Here is a 21,703-nt window from a genome sequence, read left to right as displayed (position 1 = left end):
AAGCATTGTTTGGCTCTGCTGTGTCTTCGTTTTTGCTTAGTTTTGATTAATTGCTTTTTCTAGCTTTCTGCGCGTGGATCAATGACCTTTCCAGTGGCAAGGAGTGCTTGTGCTTTAGTAGGCAATTCTCTGATTTCCTCGCCACTTCCTTCCCCTTCAACGCAATCGTACCGCTTGAGCCGGAATTCTGCGCATGAGCGTCCTCGACGGGGCAGTGTGGACGATAGAGAAGACCAGCTGCCGTAATATGGCGTCATGTTTTGCGTGACTGGAGAGTACATCGCCGCGACGTCATGCTCCTGTCGTTGTCGCTCCCACAAGCCTATGTTATGCGCGTCCCATGTCCCTGCAAACTCTCGCCGCCGTTCTAGCTGCTCCTCGGTAAGGCCTAATGAACGTGCCTCAACGTGCTCGGTAGCACGCGAGGTGTTCATAACTCGGAAGACGCTCAGCCGCGTTCAGTTGCACAGTGGATCACTGCAAAACCTCAATTTGGCCCAACCGCACATTTCCGTTGTGTCAGCCCCAAATATCAAACAGGCCCACCTCGAAACCGAAGTTGGCCCATGCCTCAGTGTAAGTTGGCCTACCGCCTAATTTCTCTTGGATCACCAGCTACAAACTTCTAGTTAACCCAAGCCTAAATTTAAGTTGGCCCACATACAAATTTCAAGTTGGCCCATCCCCAAGTTGTAGTTGGCCTATTCCAAATTTCTACTCAGCCCATCTCCTAATTTCAATTTCGCCCACCTCCAGATTTCAACTTTGCCTATACCGAAATTTATAGCAGTGTTATTTGCCCACCATTATAACGACGACTGAGGAACGATAGACACGAGCACTTGTGTCTGTCGTTCCTCAGTCATCATGCCAAGTGGTGCGCAAGTAACACTGATCAGGAATTGTAACCAACTAGCGCAAACCACTACCATTCCGAAATTGAAGTTGGCCCACCCCAAATGCCGTTACGTTGTGCGCTGCGCACGACCTCAAGTCCTCCACGCCCGTTGACGAACGTAGGGACTTAGTTTCTTTGTTATTTTGTTGTTTATTCTTTCTTATGCGTGGTTTTGTTTTAGCTTACGTGTTTGTAGCGTCAGGAGAATAGTTTTTAAGAGGGGTTATTGACACGTCTACTTGTTTATCTTTATTGCGCGACCGTCTTTAGCCGTCTAACAAAACTTATCACTCAGCGCAGGACGCGTTTGCATGTATTAGAAGTGTCTCGAATGCTATCGATGGTCCTATCCGCTGTTGTCACTGAAGCCTTGCGTAATCTGACTGCATGTATGCACGACGCGAACTGCAAAGTACTTTTTGGAAGACGCATGGGTACCAGTAATTACTCTGGAACTTTCGATGACGCATGTACAAAAGCCGACTATCATGACCCGCTCATCGGATTTTCGATGATCGCAGACTGTATTCGCCGCTACCGATTTGCTTTGAGTGGAACTTGCTTTTATGGGCACAGGTTACCCCAATAAAAAAGTTAGTTAGCTTTTGCACAGTTTCACTACTGTGTTTTTCGCCGTCACTACTACGCGACCAACGACCTATGGACATCCATTGCATGTGAGCTGATGATACAGCGCGATATAGTCCCATCAACTGCAGGCACCAACTGCGTAGCATCGTCCACGTCAAAATCAAACAAGGGCGCATGCAGTGCGAAAGTTTCGGGGGTCTACAATGCATGCCTAAAGTACAAAGTTTTTTTACGTTCCATGCACATCGAATACTTTGTGGAATGTACGTCTAAAGTACTGTTTTTTGAGGCCTTCCATGGACATCCAAAATTTTGGCTGATGTACGTAATGAACTAAACGGATGTTTAACGGAAATCCAAAACGTTGATGCCATCGTACGTCGCTGAGGTGCTTGTGCATGTAAAGGATGTAGGTAGGACACCCCATATTTGCTGGATGTTTCGACCAATCAGGTACATTCATTGGATGTTTGTGGCTACCTGGGATATTGGGAGAGCCGAGGGTACATAGTACCTGAAGTTTAGTCCGGAACGCTTGGTTAGGGCAGCGGGACCTCGTTTTCTATCCTTCGGTGCCACGCCTCACATATTTGCACGCCATTCGCAACCGAGCGGTTTTCAACGTGGTCCACCAGCACATGAATCATTAAACCCGTACGAGGACAGGGGAGGACCTTCGTATTAGTGGTCCGCCAGCTATTCAAGTATTTAGCCGCCTCTATGCCACCTTTCTTTTACCCCGGTTCAGGGTTTCTGCTCCTCTCTCTAAAATCAACATCCAAAATTCTTCGACGTTGAGGACACTTCCTACAGCGAGATCTTAACGCCGTACTATGCATGTTTTCATTGCGAGTTATTTAAGCTGGCACGGACAAGCTCTCTCGTGCGGGACGTTCACATCGGGGCAAAGTTTGCTGCAAATGCCTTGCTAATCTGGGGATAGTGAGAGCCAACGCGTACGTTAAGAGTGGGCCATGCGTGGGTGCGATTCCCAACAGCCGCCACAGACAGACCTCCCTGACGACGCGCGCTAAACTGGCGCCATCTCGTTGCCATTGTCGCCGCACTACGCTTTTCTTCTGACACTTTCACCCTACCTTCCTCCTCCGCTTTCCGCCTCATGGTTCCGCTGCACCCTCCTCTTCTGCTTTCTTCCTCACTTCTTTAAACACCCGCTACACCCCGCGTTAGCTCTTTCGATGTTGTCGTCGTTCGCTCGGTTACGCCGACGCCGAAGCTCACCGCAGGAACGGGCACCTAAGAGCTGCGCTCTAAAAACGCAACATGGAAGACTATTGACCATAAACTCCTAGCGATCGTACGTTCCGCGAAAGGAAATGCGTACACAGCGTATCACAGCTGAACCCCAGAAAGTGGGCGCAATGAAATGCTACAAAGCAGCAAGCACCTGCAAACTAATGCGGCAGGGTGAAAGACGTATGCTGCGCGCCCCGTCCAAAGATCGTACATTCCTACGACTATCGTATTATGCAATGGTGTAGTAATTATGGGCTGTACGTTATCGAAAGTTGTCACTGCAGCACGTCAGGCTCGCTGACAATCATCCCTGGCAATTCTCCTCTGCTCGGCGACAAACGCGTCGGCTACATTTATATTCTCAAAACGGATTGCCCGATGGTAAAAACTGTCACGGCGCTTGCTCTGAACAACGGCTACGGCGTAAACGCGTTCTATGTCGATGCGACGCCTGGCCAGCGCGCGTCTGGAGCTTGAGGCATACACAAACCTCTTAGCTTTCGCCGTCTAAGCAACCGCACGTTAGATGCCCGAGGCGCGGCGCCGATTGCCACTTTTCATGAGGGCAGTTTTGTTTCCTAATGGACTCAGGCACGTGTCCCCGGCCCATTCGCGTTGTCATGCCCCCCCCCCCCTCCCGCGTTTGCTTGGTGCCAGCCAGCTTGCAGGTACATCTTGTTACCAGCAATTGCTTTAGTCCCGCTTCACCCCACCTGAAAGCGCGCCGCCAAAAGAGCTTCGGGACCGAATGGCCCGGACGACCAAGGACGCAACTATGGCACATACTGATCTTTCTGAGCTCTCTTGCGGGCGCGTAAAATCGGCTAGTGTCTTGAGCGACGCGCCTGTCTCATGTCGGCACTTTGGTCAATATAGGCACCCACCGCTGACAACGAGCTTTCCCAAGGTATTCCGCTCCTCTAGCTAAGATCTCAGTAACATGCCGCCAGCCACCTTTTTACCCTTTCTTTATTGCTGCTCCGTTTGACGAGACCAAAAGGAAGGGAAACGCCGATCTCAAGCTTCTAAAGCTAAAATTTACGAAAATAAAAGGCGCTTTTGCTGGAGCACGCTTACATTGCTGCTGGCTCGGCCTGCATGGAAAGCGTCTGTAATCTGTTAACTTCATGGAAACGTTGTGGGGCACCGTGTGTAATAAAAATCCCCAATGACCAAGAAAGAGCTCACTTAAAGGTCGCACTATTGCCCCCATTATTTGCAGGCAGTAATCAGGATAAGAAAAGATGAAAAGTCGTCACAAACCTTGGGGCTTACGGGGTAGATTTGGTTTTACGATATACCACTGAGGGTATCGCTTTGCGTTCGAAGCCAGCAGTATCACTTCATTTCTAAGATGTGAAGGTATGTACTAAGGGCTTCTCCCAACGTGAGGTATTTCATTTAGCGAGCAGAGACAATTTTCTAGAAAAAAATCCCTATTCTCCCATTGCGATCGAAACCGGCGCACAAGCTTCTTGTTTCATTAAAGTACTTCATAAATAACGCTCGAAGTGCTTCAGAAAAAAATAATCTATAAATGCGCAAATTAAATATGTTTTGTTGTTTAAGCAGTGCCGTAAGTGCCTTTACTGTCGCGAGTTTGGCCCCCATAAGCAAATGAGAAAGCCTTCAATAAGGTCTCCTTGACATGAACCACGCAGAAGCTTCTTCAGGGAGGCATCTTCAGAAACCGTTTTGATCGAACTACATTTAGTTAAACCGAGCAACAGCACTGCGATGCCACAAAACGCTCTGAATAGTTTAGCAGCATTCATACAGCAGCAGTGACATTCTGTCAACGTATAGGCGCAAATAAAATCACAGTCTTTTACGTCCAAGAGTAACCGGCCAGCTCTGCGATCCGGTGGTATTTGAGGTAGCGAAGCAGACGAACGAGGAAGGCGCCTTGATGTGAAGAAAAATTTGGAGGACGCTTAAGCTTCGCCTTTAAGAGTGGACCGCGATAGCATTCAAAGATCCATGACTGCTTGTCTCGCTTCCCGGCAACTGGAGCGTATGTAACTATTGTGTTTAACAGGAAACGCTGACCGCCAACGCTATGCCCGAAGGCGGGCTTGCGGTAGAAACGCTGCCTCGTGCGTGGGCCGCGACGCGGCGGAGGCGAGCGCCAGCTGGAGGTATTGCAAGGAACCGGGTGCGCCACTCCACGGCCCCCGAGACACCCACGCGCCGGCGTGCGCAAATGGCGAATGCTGCAGTCGGCCTGTGAATTGTGGAAACGCTGAAAGACGGGTTCCTTTGAGTCTGCCTAACATAATCAGAATAAGAATCAGTTTATTCATGACGAACAAGAATTATGTTTTCTCGTATAGTCAAATTACAATCCGAGAGCGATCATTTCATTAGGTTGTGTGTATGTCATATTTTACAATTTTTCCACGTATTCTAGAGAAATTCAATTGGTTCAGTAACTTTCTTGCGTCACTTGGCTGGCCTACGTATAGGTGGTTCGAAAATAGTTTTCCCGAAACGACCTCACGGACTCTTCAACGACACGGGCTCCTTGCGACACGGGCTCCTTAACGCTACCGTGTTAAAATGGCGCCGGAAAGTACGAAGGAGCGCGCTCAGCGCGCAGCAAAGTACCCCCGCCTAGAGGAATGTATAGGTAACGCGGAATGAAGTGGAGGACGAAGGTAGGCAGATGCGCGCTGGGTTACGTCTTCTAGCAGTTGCTACTGGTTTTCCTTGCGATGCGCACTTAGTAAGTTCGTCTTGTGGTAAAGTCGCCCGCACGCGCAGTACGCTGTATGTGCGAGTGAAAGTGTGCGACGGTGAGCCATTCACGACGGCTCAATTTCGCGTGCGCAAGGAGAGAAAGCGCACTGTATTCCGTAGCGCGCATTACACTATTGCACCGGGGGATGGGATGCAGCGGGGGCGCCGTGCTTCCGGCGTGCACGGTCGTGCGCGCATTATCTTGAAAGCGATCTGCTTTACGGGCACAGACTAGGTGGGCCTACGGCACGTAGCTTTGCGTGCGCTGTGTTCTCACCACTGAGTTTGCGTTGAAGCGATACAGGCACGAATGTCACTTCAGTCCCTGATGCTGCCGTGATTCCACATGCCAGAATTTTGACACCGAGTTTCCGGGGTCAACGCTTGCAAGGGGGCGTTCTACTCCGGCGGATGCTGCGTGTGGCGCGGCCCCGAGAGCCCACTTTTGAACACGATGTTGCGCTGTCGACAGTGCAGGAGTCAGGAGCACCGAGGGCAGATAGCGTCGTGTGCGCTACAGCGCCCGTACGCTTGCGCGTCACACGCGTTCACGAAGTGAAACGTCACTGTAAGTTTTTTTATTTGCCTTTTCTGTAATATTTGTTTGTGTTCCAATTGTAATTGTATTGCAATTTGTATTGGAGTTTTATTTGTATTCCAATTGTTCTAGAATTATAGAGCACAAGTTTCTCTTTTTCCGTCATTAAAAGTGTGAGTTCTCCCGTTAATACGTGCGCGTGCACGTAGACACACGTGTCAAGTTATCTCGCCGTAAGCACAAGCGGGGTGACGACCATACCTCCGCAGTCCTTAGCTCGTAAAAGACCAAGCAGCAACACTTCCGACATTGCGAGTATAAGGAGACTTTCATGCCTCCAGGCGCTTTCTTTTCTTCTTTGTTTTTATTTCTTACTTTTTGTGTGTTGTGGTTCGCGCTCCTTAATTCTCAGCTACAGAGACAAGGGTGCCTTTTTTTTCGAAAAATATTTCGCTTATCACACGCACTGCGACAAACAATGTCATGCGACACTTTTTTAGTAGGTGGCTATCCGGCTGACTATCACATTGATTATTCAAGAGAAATGTAAAGTAGCCACAATTGCCAAGCCATGCCGGCTCTTACCCATGCACTAAAGGTGTCGGTGTTTCAGATAACGAAACACTCTCAGCATTCTTAATACTCACAAATAGCTTATCTTGCGATACCACGTGGATTTCAGATAAAATCAAATTAAATTTTAATTACGAGTTTGCAGGCCGCTTTATCGAGCACATCGTTATTTACCGCATTTACGATAAGTAAAACAAACATAGCTAAAGTGTTGTAAACCATAAGAAAATGTGATAAAGGTTGTTTGGCTAACTGACATCGCATATTATTGCTCCGAATCTTTTTTGAAGGTTGTGAAAAATTTATTTTGTAACGTTTTCCTAAAGTCATACGTCATTATTGCCTTATAAAAGAATTCCTAACCTAATTCTTGAAGGGTATATATACCTAGATTCTTCGAACGCATTCGATTGTTTGAATCACGACATGATTATAAAGAATCTAAAATTTCATGGTATCAATGAACACAATCTGTCTGCTTTACTCTTATTTGCAATTATTTCTTACGCGTTGCATATACGCAAATTTACTATTGAGACATGTTCTCTGATACATCGCTTAATTAGTGAGCAGTATTGATTTGGCATTTAAAGATAAAAATCACTAACAGCAGGCTTCAAAGTACACTATTATCCCCCTACTCTTTGCAAATAAGATAATGAATGCTATTTTTGTTTTGACTTACTCAGATTACCACAGCATGCATTTTTAAGACTTGTAATGTAATGGGTTGACAGAACATGCTTGTGCAGCACTTTTACACCTTTACACGTGTCTGAACATAGAACGCGCTGAAAATAAATTGGAAATAACAGTAAAGCCGCTAGGCATAGCCCCAAAATAGATCTCTCCGTGTTATTGAAACAACGCCAGTCGAATACACTGAACCTGAAATTGGCGAAAAATAATAGGACACGTCGATAGAATCTTCACGAAAAGAAGAGGGAAGAACCATCACGTACGATCCACCTTGCCTGAAGTTGCACATGGCGTCCGTCAGCTAATTCATCGTGGAACATTGGTCGCTCTTGTATTTCAACAGCCTCTTTATCACCCCTCATTCTGTTCTCACATGACTAATTATCAACTTCTTCGTAGGTACTACCACCTTAAGCAGCCTGGACCAAATTAATACCAATTCAAAACAAATATATGACAGCGATCATTCTGAAGAAATATAAAGTGTGGCCTAAACGAGAAGAAAAGGAATAACCAAGGGGCCCGATTTTTATTAGTCATATCATAAGAAGACAACAAACACTGACACCAAGGACAACATAGGGGAAAGCACTTTTGCTTAATGAACAAAAATAAAGGAACGATCAATAATGGAAATTAATGTGGATGACAGAACAACTTGGCGCAGGTGAGAACCGAAACCACAACCTTCGCATTTTGCGTGGGAGGCTCTACCAATCGACCTTCTGCAGTGCTGTTTCCCCATCCACTTTCTTGGATATTTATGTGTCCTAGTAGAACCCTGGGAGTAGGGTATCTCAATGCCAGCGCCGCCGTTCAGGGTGGTGCCATCCTTTGATCACCCCCACGCCGCCTCTTTCTCGCTGCGACACCATTTTGAATCACGGCGGGCGGTCAGAGTGGTCGCAGTTGATCGGTGCTAACAGCTGAGCTTGCGTTGTTCGAGGCACTCGCTGGTGGTTCAACTTGTTTGACAGTGTTCGACTGCATGATTGAAAAGCTTGTCAAGTCCATCATGACGAGCTGTTGTGTGCCAATGTGCTCCGGGTCAACACGTAAAGGCCTGCGTTGTTTTCGCTTCCCCCGGGACTCGGAGCGAAGAAAGAAATGGGAAGCTCAAGTAAAGCGGGATCGGTGGAACGCAACTGATAGCTCATATGTCTGCGAGGTGAGTTGGAAAACAGTGAAGTCGCGTCGATCTGTATTTTGCGATTAAAGCAAACTCGTGTGCGCCGCTGCTGCATAGGCAGCGTATAGGTACGCGCATACGCATGGCCGCGAGCCTGTTTTTCGTGTTGAACTTAGCTTTTCTACGCGAGCAGTGCCCTGATTATAGAGTCGGACGAGGGTGATTTTTGTTCGCGGAATATTTACCACTAGCAAAAAATCGTAATGTCGCACACCTGTTTTATATTTTCACAGGAAGCACTGGTGTCTCTTTTGCAAAGTTCGCGTCGCTGTTGTTTAGACAGCATAGTTACTTTTACGTTGAGCCAAAATAGACGAACCAAAAGTTAGGTGCTCGTTATTTGCTACTGAAGACACACACTGCTTCGTCTGGTGAGTGCGGTTGTTGTGCTAGTTCCACTCGAAGCCCCGCGGTTTTCTTTGAGATCTCAGTAGATAAGTGCGGCTCTCATGTCAAAGTGCATAGAGGATTTTTTTTTATTGGTGCACAATTGCATCGTGCTATTCGAAAGCGACGTAGCCAATGTTATAATCGCGGGCATATTTGCACTACGCTGTTTGTAAGCAGACCTTATCGCTGCATTTTCATTACCGATCGTGGTTACTATTCTGTGGTGGAGCTAAATACCTAAGCAGGATGTGCTCATGTAAACGTGCAGCTAACGCACATTATGGGTCAAATTTTTCCCTGAGCTTTCAGGCTAGGCGTCCGTCGTAGCCTGCGCGTTGTTTGGAAACGTACAAGGTTCGGTAATGCAGCAACATTTTTTATGAACATTTTCTGTTAAGCACCTTAAATAACTGGTTATATTTAACAAGTATTTTTCTATCAGTCCAAGAAAACGTGAATGATCACGTTTTGGCGTTTTATTTATTTTCTTTATTTCCACATTGAAGAGGACCAGTTTGAGAGAAATCGACAGGATGGACGCCGCCTGTTAAAGTCTACCGCTATGCCCACGGTGTTCGACTTTAGAGGTCAGTAATAATTGTAGTGGAGCGTATTATTTCCGCGATTTGCAGTTATTTGAATAAGCATTGCGACAGGTCTTTTTTATTGTTATTATTAATACAGCTAAACCTCAGCGAAGGAAACTCCCTATGAGATGGACTGCCGAATGTGGACCTGCTGGCGAGGAAGGCACCAACTCCTCCTCAACAGTTGCTACAGACGTTGCCCAAGAAGACTCCGCAGAACTGAGTCGAGACAGTACCTCTTCTTTCGAGGAAAATGCAGTCGAGCGTGAGAGCAATGAAGATATTTCCTAGCTCTCTGCATGTGAGCTACGAAAGGCTCTGCAAGATGCGAAAAAGAAAAACACTGATTTGCATGAAAACTTGTCGACATCAAAAAGTTGAAGACTGCTGCCAGGAAAACAAAACGGTTAGAAAAAGATCTCTCAGTGCTGACCAAAAATCTGGAATTCTTGAACGACGGCTGGAAGGCTGCCTTTAAGAGAAAAAGCCGGAAAGGTAGTGCATGGAGTGCAGAAACCATAAAGAAAGCGCTGCAACGCAAATTGGCTTGTGGCTCTGCAGGCTACGACTTACTTTTAGAACAGGGCTATCCTCTTCCCTCACGAAGAACACTTTGCAGACGACTGCAGCGGCTGTCATTTAAGCCCGGCGTTTTGATTGATATATTAAATATGATGAAAGTGAAAGTGGCCGCAATGTCAAACATTGCAAAAGACTGCGTCATATTTCTCGATGAAATGGAGATTCGCAAGGGTGTCGAGCTAGACTGCAGTGGTGACGGCTTCCTTGGCAAGATGACGCTCCCTGAAACCGACCGAGCAGCAAACAATGTACTCGTCTTTATGGTTGGGGGCCTGAATACCCGCTGGAAGCAGGTGGTTGCTTATCACTACACAGGTGCTTTTGTCAATGGCGAGAAGCTGAGAGACTTTGTCTTCCATTTAATCAACCTTTGTGCAGACATTTCTTTGCGTGTGCTCTGCGTGACATGCGACATGGGGAGCACCAACCGTGCGATGTGGCGGAGCTTAAACCTGTCAAGTTCCCGCTACTCTGTCATTAGATGCACTGTTCCCCACCCATGTGACAATTCTATGTCATTGTTTTGCGTCACCTCTTATGTCACCTCTTGCGAAAAAATTTTATGAAAATTAGTGAAGAAATAGTGGCAAAGTAGAATTTACGCAGCAGTGATGTGTCGATTGAGTGCATAGAAGCAGTCCTAAAAATGGACTCGGAACAAGTGAAGCTGGCACCTAACCTGAGTACCGTGCACATTTCCAACGCCCACTTCACAAAGATGAATGTAGGGGGTAGCTGTTCAGTTATTCCGGGAAGCACCTGCAGCTATAAGGTACTTTGTAGAGCGTATGAAGCTGCCGCCCGAGGCTGAAACAACAGCCTGGTTTTGTGAAGTAATTTTCAAATGGTACACAATCATGACTGCATGGCACCCTGTTGTTACTCTGAGCTTATCAGATGAAAGCAAATATGAAGAGGCTATTGCAACGCTGAAACTCACTGTTGAAGTCATTGAGAGCTTACGCATTGGCATCAAAAAGGTCTGGAAGCCATGCCAGGCAGGGGTGCTAATGTCCACTGCTGTAGTGCTTCTACTGCATGAATTTCTGCTAAAGAAATGTGGCTACGCATTCTTCTTGACACGACGATTGGCCCAAGATTGCCTGGAAAACTTGTTTTCGGTCATCCGGATAATTTCTACCGTGCCCAGTGTATATGATGTCAAAAATTCGCTCAGAATTTGTCAGTTAGCCAGTTCCTCAAGGTACCTAAGAACTCTGGTTATGAAGCTGACGACAGCAACTACTTAGTGGATTTCTTCTCTGCAGAGATTCAAGAAGTGCAGAAGGAATTTCAAGAACCCTCGTACGATGATGAATGCACAGTGGGCGAGCCATTGTCTCTTGTAGAAAATGACACCATTGCTCACTTGGCAGGGTATTTGGTGAAGTCTTTTATATCTACTAACAAACCATGCTCCACCTGTACTGAGACCCTGATTGCTGATGAGCCTTCCGATGAGCATGCTCTTGTGCAGCTCAAGGAGTACAATCAAGGTTCTAGAAATTTGGTGTATCTAAGCCATTCGGCACTGCGCTTTGTTTCTTCCTGTGAATGTGTCTTTAACAAATTTTCACAGGAAAATAATATTTGTCGTATGGGTCACCCAATTAATACATTGACGAGCCTTATTGAGCGATCAGTTTCTCTGCCACCTAGTGAATGCGCTGACCACCCAAGCGTTATGAGAAAACTGATGTCCCGTTTTGTTGTCATGCGACTGTGTATCTACCGCCACTGGCTGAACGAGCCTGTTGATTCAGACGACGGTTATGGCAGCAAGAGTGTGGCTGGCGTCAACTTGCCGTAGAGTCCCTTGCTTTAAATCTTACACCACTCCGTAAATAGCTGCTTCTTTACCGCTGACTTGCTGGCTTATTTTGTAGTTTGCATCTTTCTTCATGCTTTGTTTTCATGTTTGTTGCAAAGGTAACACCATAGTGCACGTAGCATCTTTTTGCCCCTCTCTCTTGCTCGCTTATTTGGAGATTTGCATCTTTTTTCATGCTTTGCTTTTATGCTTTCCTTTTAAGGTTGAACCCTACTGTACATACCCCATTTATCTGTCCCTCTGTCCTGCTTACTTGTATTGTAGTGTGCGTGTCTTCATGGTCGACTGCACTTGACATTAAACGAATAATTTGCGGTGTTTTTTGTTTTGTTGCCTTTGCTGTCTGTAAAGGGTGAGATTGACAGGCTAGGTTAAACATTTTTCTGCAGCACTAATGAAGCTCCACCTTTAGGGAGCAGGTATTTTCAACAGCCTGGCCCATCACCACCCAATTTTGCAGGCAAAATAGGAATTGCATGCGCAGGCATCGTCAAAATTGTAGCTTTTTACTAAACCTTTTCTGGTCAAGTCTTCTTCACAAAGTATAAATTTTCATAGTCTGTGACTTTTTTTTCGGATTTAAAACTGTTAGAAAGAATTACTGCTGTTATTTAATGACCTCAAATTCACCCTTTTTGTGTAGGTGTACAAGCATGGTTTATAAATCAGTACAGATGTCCATGAATGAAATAAATACAATGAAAAATATATGGAGAAATGCGCTTCACAAACGGAGGAATCGTAGCAGAACAACCGGTGTGCATGTCCAGAGCGCAAACGAAGTCTGCATATGAGCGCATGCAAGAACGCTCGGTGATTGTGCGCCTGTCATAAAAATGAAAGAAGTGGAAAACTTGCAGTATTGGTTTACCCTACCGCCAATGAGGTGCAATCAGTTTTCGTGGTCATCGTGAAAGAAAACGCAGGCGCAGTGGCAACATTGGTATACGCGGCATCGTTTGTATGTACCAGCGCCAAGCTGTAAACAGATGTAATTGCACACCTGGGGGCAATAAACAGGCGAGGAACACGCAGTTACACTTTGAAAGATTAAAAAGCAGACAAGTTGTCTTTGCGAGCAAAACAGACGGAAACAGCTCGCGCGACAGAAGCGAAACGAACCGCCGCGCGCGAGCGGCTGATGTCGCGCAGCTGTTATTGGTAGATCAATTAGCAGAGCATCGCACGCGAAATTCGAAGGTTGTGGGTTCAGTTACCACCTGCGGGAAGTTGTTTTTTCATCCACGTTAATTTTCATTAATTTATTGTTTCTCTATTGTCATTTATTAAGCACAAGTAATTTCCCCTATGTTGTCCTTTGTGTCAGTGTTTGGTGGCTTCTTATAATATGCAAGTATGGCCTAAGCTTTTCACATATATATATATATATATATATATATATATATATATATATACTTATTGTCGTGTATACTTATATTGTCGTGCGTCAAGTAACTGACGTCACGTACGAAATCGCTCCTCTTGAGCTAACCGTGGCTCTGCACCGCTCTGACGTAGTCCGCGTGGCGCGTCTTAAGTTGTATCACTCGCCCGCCTCCTAACCAGCACCGAACCGGTGCTTCAGCCACCGGGGGTCATGTGACACGCTGACGAAGAAGATGTTTGAATCATCGTCGGAAGAAGACGATGTTACGGGCTTCGCGCGCTGGCTATCATCTTGTCAGCTGATATAATGATTGCAAATATTCGGTAAATACACGTCTGACTGTTTTTAACCCCGTAACAATATATATATATATATATATATATATATATATATATATATATATATATATATTGTTACGGGGTTAAAAACAGTGCATACTGTTTTTAACCCGTAACCCGTAGATGCATACCTGAAAGGCCCTGCAATCCAGTTGAAGTCTAGGGTCTTCGATGCCAGAGAACCATGATTCGAATGTGAGGAACACCGTAGCGCGCGGCTTTGGATCTATTTTTACCGCGTGGTATTCGTCATCGTGCTTCCAATTCACGATATACGAGCGCCTTTAAAACCATTTCGTCTTACCGGAATCGAAGCCCTCACCTCGAGCTCCGCAGGCCACAGTTACTGGGCTACACAAAGAGGAGTCGCTACATGTCGAATTGCGCATGCTACGCGTGTGCAAATTTGCTTCTAAACGTGAAACACGGTGGCGTCAGCAGGCATGTGGCCGAGGACACTGGACAGAAAGTAAGCGGAACCTTATCGCGTTGTTCCCGGGTGCAAAGAAGTACTTTGACAAAAAATTGTTTCAGGTCAGAATGAGTTCGGTTTGGTGTGTTTTGTTTGCAGCATAGACTGATTTCAGGATGTGTCTACTGTGTTAGTGCTGCAGGTTTACGTTGAGCGAGGTGACCTATTTTTTATAGACATGTTCGCTTCCTAGTGAAAACATGTATAGCTTGGTTGGTACTCTATACCGGCGGTTCAAAATTATGCTTTCTGGTTTTGTTAATGTTACGCACGTTAAGGCCCGCGGAGACTACCTACGCAAGTAAGTTATGTGGCCAGGGGGACACAAAGTTAGTTGATAATTATCAATCACTCTAAGTAGGCCAACTAGCTAAAATGGAGTAATTAACTTTTTGTTGACTGCAGTAAGTGGGTATATTGGTATTTAATAGTTAGAGGCAGTCGTGTTTCTACAAAGTAGCAGTTGGAAGAATGGCGTACCCATACATGGGACAAGTATGGGTGCGCCTTTTGCACCAACCTAGGCGAACATATTTGTGGGGATTCTAGAAACAGATTGCCTATCGCACTGCACAAACAAACTCCACAGATACCTACGATTCATAGTCGACATATTGGTAATATCGGAACATGGTCAAGACAGTCCAGATAAATATACATCATTTGTAAATTCTTTTCACACAACAATGAAATTCACATGAGAATGTTCAACGGAGCGCATAAACTTTATAGACACAACAATATACATTGACAATGGGGCACCGAAGACAACGGTGTATAGGAAACCTTCCGGTGAACGGCAGTACCTAGAATGTACGAGCCAACATCCCTGACATTGCAAACGAGGCGCCTCTCATACGACAACGTCGCATTCGCGCTGAAAACCAAGGTAACATAGATAGACTCGAACACCTTGTAGAAACCCTATCAAGCAGGAACCGCCCAAACAGTACCATTCAAAAAGCCTTCAACGATGCAACCTAACTTGATCGAGCCTAGGTCCTCAAGCCCCGCCCTGGGATCACAAGAACAACAACGCCTCTTCTTACTACTAAATTCTCAAATGCAATCCCAAACGTGAACAACATCCTCAGTAAATACTACAAAATTCTCACCAAAAACCAGAAAGTTTTTAATGTTTTTGCACGCTCGACCAGAGTAGCCTAGAGACGCGACCCTAATTTTAAGGATATTCTTCTACCTTCCAAACTAAGAACAAAGACGAACTTGGGAACCGGTCCCTGTGGCCGCCCTAAGTGCTCTACAAGCGAACATATTCAATATACTACTATAGTAAAAAGTAACGCGTTAAATTACTCACACATGGTAACTTCGAATTTCCCCTGCACATCAAGCAGCGTAGTCTACTGTCTAGAATGCGCCGCTTGTAGCAAAGAATACAATGGCGAGACTGGACAACAAATGCATACAAGACTCAACGGTCACCGCGTAGATACAAAAGACCATTTACCTAAAGCAGTAGTTAGCCATATCAGTGAACATGGGCATATATTCGACAAATCAAGAGCCTATAGCTACACATTTCCCTTCATTTCGCGAGAAAAGGCATACGGAATCATAACTCATATACAAGTTTAAATGCCTACACCCAAATAGACGTAATTTGGCACGTCGCAACATAGAATCTGTAAATCTGTGACTTAGATCTGAAACTCTCATAACATCAACCAAGGCACAAAACACATTGTATCACCAACTAATCTTCATTCCTTAACCTTACCTACTCCTCCATTTCCAATTTTTCCCTTCCTACTACTCAATTTATTATACTGTCTCACGTGTTTACGCATATATCAACTGTATGACCCTTCTTGCCATACACACCTACCCTTGCCCGCTTTTACTCATGTCACCCTCCAATTTGTTATTTCGGTTTCAATTCCCCCTGCTTTTTATTTTTGTTTAAACTCCCTCACCAACACGTTCCAAAGTCCTAGACGCCAGGATATGTTTTTCGGCACCTCAGCGACACAGGGTGCCGCCAGTTCTGTGTACCGATGTGACGACGCCTAAGTTTAGCTACTAGGGCTAACGTCCCTGGAAAGACAAAGCAGCTGCCTTTCAGCTAGCCCGTGAATTGCACCCCGGATGCGTTGTCGCTATCTTAGCCCCTTCAAAATTACACGACGCATTGCTGCTACGCTACGAAAGTCCTTCTTTCAACTGATTTCTTTTTGGACCTTTTTTTTGTTACTCGCGCACTGCCTGGCTGACGGGCTCTTGTAAGGCCACGAAAGCATGGCACCAACGACACCCCTGAATGCTCCCTTACCTCACGCTTCCCCAACACCGCCACTTCTTTTTCTTTTCTTGTTCTTTTGATTCCTCCTTGTCTCCCCGCCTTCCCACTCTCCCGCTCTTGTCCCTTCATCTTAGAAACCACGCTTACAGACGTCAGGTGACGGCGCTTCTTTTCATTGCAGTCTCTCCCTTTACAACCAACCGCTACCGACAACAACCGCACGCTACGTCACTCTGCTAACTCGTTAAAACTAACATGCCGAGGACGACGCGGCCAGCTTTGACGAAGATAAGTTCTCCTTTTGAAACGTTGCCCAGCCTTTCTGAAGCACCTTATCCCTGTTTATATCCTCTATACGACTGATTACTTATTAATTTTTCTAAAAGCAATGTGGCTTTGTTCTTGAGAAACTTATGCACTTGGCTTCAGCAAATGTTTCTTCTTGGAACGACATCTCAAAGGACACAACGATAGAAACTTGAATGCCTGGCTGAATGAGGTTGCAGTGAATCTAATATGGTTGAGGGAGCTTATTTTGCTAATAACTTCGCTCACTTGGGCTCGTTGATACAAGGAATATTCAGAAAAAAAATTAACAGCGAGAAGATGTGATGCACAGGGCAACAAAACGAAGCAGATAAGAGCTTCGTGGGGTCTATTTTTCACCTTCTTTTGCATCATCGAAACAAAACAAAAATTGTTTCCTGCAGAAGCTTCCTTGCAGAATAAGTGCCCACTAGCCGTGCTGGTGACGGTTATCGTGCGGCACAATGGAATGAGTGCGTCTGCACTGCGCAATCAGGTAGCTGCATTGTGATCGAACTCCAAAACCATCCAAGCGCGTGATGCTTATCATGCACTTCTCAGAAGTGTGTCAATAATTCTGCAAGCTGGGCCTAGTATTCTTTGATGTGACAATAAGTTAAGTCCTCTCGGACCACGGACCCAGTAGGATACTATTTTCTTTTCATTATTTCTTTGTATCTATGTCTGCCTTTATTAACAGCATAACCTTTGATAGACTATAGAGAATAAATTTAGATTGCGTGCCTCCTAAATTGATTGCCGACGTTTATCAATGCCAATGTGTTCTACATCAATTCAGCGGTTATAATTTTGGTTTGCTTTGGCGGTAACAGAGACATAAAGCAGGCGATGGCGCACACTGATGTTTCGTTGCCTAGGTCACCTTACGTGAAACGGACATTACTTGCCCAACTAATCGAAACTGGCAACTAGCTCGTTAAGGAAGGTGCACCAAGTGCATTAATTTTATATTACACTCTTAAAAAAAAGGTAGTCGCAAGCGACTCTTTTCGGGGTGTATCTGCTCGTCGCACATATGATGACCTTTTGGGTGGTAACCCGTACTCTCTTGAAAATACAGTGCAGGCGACTCCCTCACAGTACCGGTGACTCTCTCCCGCAAAACCTACTGAGGTGTATGTATTACTCCCAAAGCAGGAGTTGATGCGAGTACCTCAGTGGTCCATGCAAGTACCCCTTGGTAGTCAGCGATACCCCTTTGGAATGGCAACAATGACCCTTCCTAGGGTAGTCATCTGAAGACTCACAATGGTGGTGTACATGACTACCATGGCAAGAGTTAGTTAAACTACCTTTTGAGTGGTAACACGTACTCTCTTGGAGACACAGTGTGGTCGACTCCCTCAGTACCGGTGACTCTCCCGCAAGAACTACTGAGGTGTATGTATTACCCCCAAAGCAGGAGTTGATGTGACTACCTCAGTGGTCCATGCAAGTACCCCTTGGTAGTCAGTGGTACCCTTTGGAATGGCAACAATGACCCTTCCTAGGGTAGTCATTTGAAGACTCACAATGGTGGTGTACATGATTACCATCACAAGAGTTGGTGAAACTACCTCCTGGTACTTAACCAGATCCCTTGTAGCAACTGCTGTGACCTCTGCCTGGGTAGTGAATAGACTATCTCTACACTAAGATGGAAGCTCACAACATAATAGATTTTAGTTTGCATGTGCAACAAATGCGTAGTTATTCAGCCACCATTATATGTTATGATAAACTGCAATACTATAAACAACTAAAAACAACACTGAGCACATAACACTACATTGAGTGAAACACCAAGAGCAAATATTTCGCTACTATCACTGTATTAACCTCAAATGCATCAATGGACTATACCTGGCAAAAACAGAAGACAACAGTCTGATTTGCTAAATTGGAATCAATGGCCAACCTTGAGAAACATTATGCTTCAGTTTACAAAGCATACTAAACAGCTGCAATATGTCCAAACTTATGAGGTAATTTAGCATTTCAGGCATTTGAAAAAGGATTTAATCCTTTGCCATGACAAAGGACTCATTTATTTCAATATGCCATGGAGGCATACATGGAGAGAGGAATTAAATTTCAATATTGATATTAAGCGACAAATTTACAATCTCACCAAATCAAAGCAATCATACAGCATTGATGCTAATGGAAGAAAAGAAATATGCCTAAAGGCCAGATAAATGCAAAACCGGACATTATAAATAGCGCCAGTTCAATATCCTCGTGGTGCCGGCATAGTAAGTACATCCCATAATGTTTCAAAAGTGCAACTTCTTGGCCGTCATTTCATCCAATTTGTCAAAAAAGACTATTGTCTCACCTCCTAAATGTTTCCATTAGCACTGCCTCCATGTTTGCGTCAAATGCTTCCTGCTACGGTTAAGATCTGAAAGAACAGCACAACTGTTAAAACTTTGTAAACATTTTATTCAATAAGAACATGAACACATTACAGTAACCTTTAGCAAGAGCACATATAGTAATCACAAGGAACACTTATTTCTTATAAGCAGAGAATCCAGTTTACAGCAGGAAGAGAGGAGCCAGAGAAATGCTATAATACATCCGTAGATGTTCTCTTTGAACGAACCATAAATGGCCTTGCCATCAGGGCATATCACAAGCCCACACACGTGGATACACAATAGGCAGAACATATTTAAATAAGTATAAGAATATATGTATAAGTTCATTTTCCAGATTCAACTGGAGGGTAGGTTTTTGGCAAAAAGCTGCCTGCACAGCTTGACTGTCCAGAAAACCCCTACAAGCAGTAGCACAAGAGTGGTGCAGGGAATCTTCAACAGACACACATAGAATAGTCACATTCAATAAAGAGAAAGATTCACTATTTATGCATACAGAGTCTATTAATCTTTGCACAAAATTTGAACAGTAAAATCGAAACGCTGAAATGGTCACGCATATGTTCAGAAATTATAAAAGTAATAACCAAGCAAACATGCAGCATCTACTAGCAAAGACATAAAATCGCATTTCAACAAAATATTTCCGCAGCTCAGCTTTGGTATACCCTTTTGTATGTTTATACGTGTTTATAACATGGGGCAGGTTATAAGACAACATTTGAAATTTATAATTAGTGCAAAAACATGGTATATTCCATGTATTAATAGGTCTTATGTGTATGTTAGCACGACACATGTCCAAAGATGCCAGAGTAGAATGAAAATTGGCAGTGGATGCCATTGAGAAATAAATTTTTTTTAACAACTTAAAGTTATACAAGTGATTGATGCGGACAGTGTTATGTGCTTCAAAAGCACACTTGGAGGTAGTTGTATTGTCAACATTAGCGATTATTCGAACAATTTTCTTTTGCAATACAAGAACATTATTTATGTTTGTTTTGGTCATTGTGGCCCATATTAAACTGCACATGTACATTGTACATGGCTTCAGTTTGCTGTAAGTAATTTGAGACAACAGCTGTCTTCCAATAATGGGGCTCACTGCTGTGAACTTATAGCATAATGCCCTCCAATGTCACATTTTCACATGAAATCTACAGAATGTTTCTATTATACATGAATGAAATGCAAGCTGTGATTCTATAGGGGAATGGCACTGAGCTAATGCCTACTAAACAATCTGCGTAAGTGTGAATGACAGCATCATTAACAAGACTACCCTGCTGCTTTGCAAGGAGTCACTCCATCTCAGTAACATCAAAAGCGGGTTGCGCTCATCACGGAGATGAGACAAAGTTCCAAATAAGGGCCAGAATTATGTAGTATTGTTTATTGATCAAATAATGCTCACTATGTTCTGTCAAGTTAAAAATGCCACAGAAAACAGCTAATTATAATGGCCGCCGACAACTCAGTGCTGTGACATACCACGTCTAGCGACTGCTTCATAACACATTATCCTTATGTAATACTCTAATGGCACTTTCCTTTTGCAGCAAGCAGTTAAAGTATTAAAGTACTGCAATGCACTTGCAGAGCAGTTATTTCCCCATAGTGGGATCAAGACCACATAATAAAAAGTACACCACAGGTACAGCATAGAAGTGTATTCTGCAGTACTGTGTAAGTGCTAAAACTTCCATCTTGGTACTGCTGAGTGATTTTCATGCTGCCTAGTTCCTGTTTCGTGGTCTCACAAAGATTATGGAATGATCAACACATTGTGACTAGAGTCGCTAAAGTTATACATTCACATTCATTGGAACCACTTTATTTGTTTAACCCTTTAATGAGCACGCATATAAATACAAAACAAATTATTTTATACCTAAATGTGCAAAAGACATTGAGAATAAGCATAATCAACGAAAATAAAGGATATTTTTTAGAAACTCCTTTAGTAGTATGGGGGAAGAAGTGGGCTTCTCCCCAAGCGACATATGGCTGCATTTGGAATCTGTACAGTGAGCTCTTTGCATTGTGTGTCTGAGGTCACTACAGCAGATCTTGCACTGGTCTGTCTCCTCTGACCGTGCTTTCCAAAGAAAATGAGTCCCATGTCCTTTTTTTCCCATCCTGTGTTCCTGCTCTAAACCGAGAAATGACACTTGCTGCCATTCAGTGTTGGCTCAATACATTTAACAAGAAACGTCTTACTCAATGCCAAAAATCAGCAAGAAAAATTTATATTTTTTGGTATGCTGTATGCAGAACTCATCAATGAAGGGTTAAAACAACTGAAGTGTCAGAGCAGCATAGCCACACACTTTTCACTACATCTTAGTATGTATATCAATATACATTACAGTACGAATGCTGTATTAGTAGTCTATAAATGCATCTACCACTACATCTTGAACTAATGTTTCACTCTAGGTTCAAGGTGGCGATGCGATATGATATTTTGCTTCTTTGATCACCTACAAAATCTATGACAGCATTGCAGATATAGTTGCTATAGCTGGATTGCATGTTTGCATTTGTTAAAGAAAAAATGTAAATGAAATGAACAAGTACATCGAGAGAAGCAACTTAATGTTTCAACTAAGCCACATAACAAAGAAGGAGAGTCAGTTTATCTAGTGAAATATGCATGCAAACTTGCAGCTGATC

Source organism: Dermacentor variabilis, chromosome 2, assembly GCF_050947875.1.
Source record: "Dermacentor variabilis isolate Ectoservices chromosome 2, ASM5094787v1, whole genome shotgun sequence".
Lineage (NCBI taxonomy): Eukaryota > Metazoa > Arthropoda > Arachnida > Ixodida > Ixodidae > Dermacentor > Dermacentor variabilis.
Note: the sequence above shows the minus strand (reverse complement) of the source record.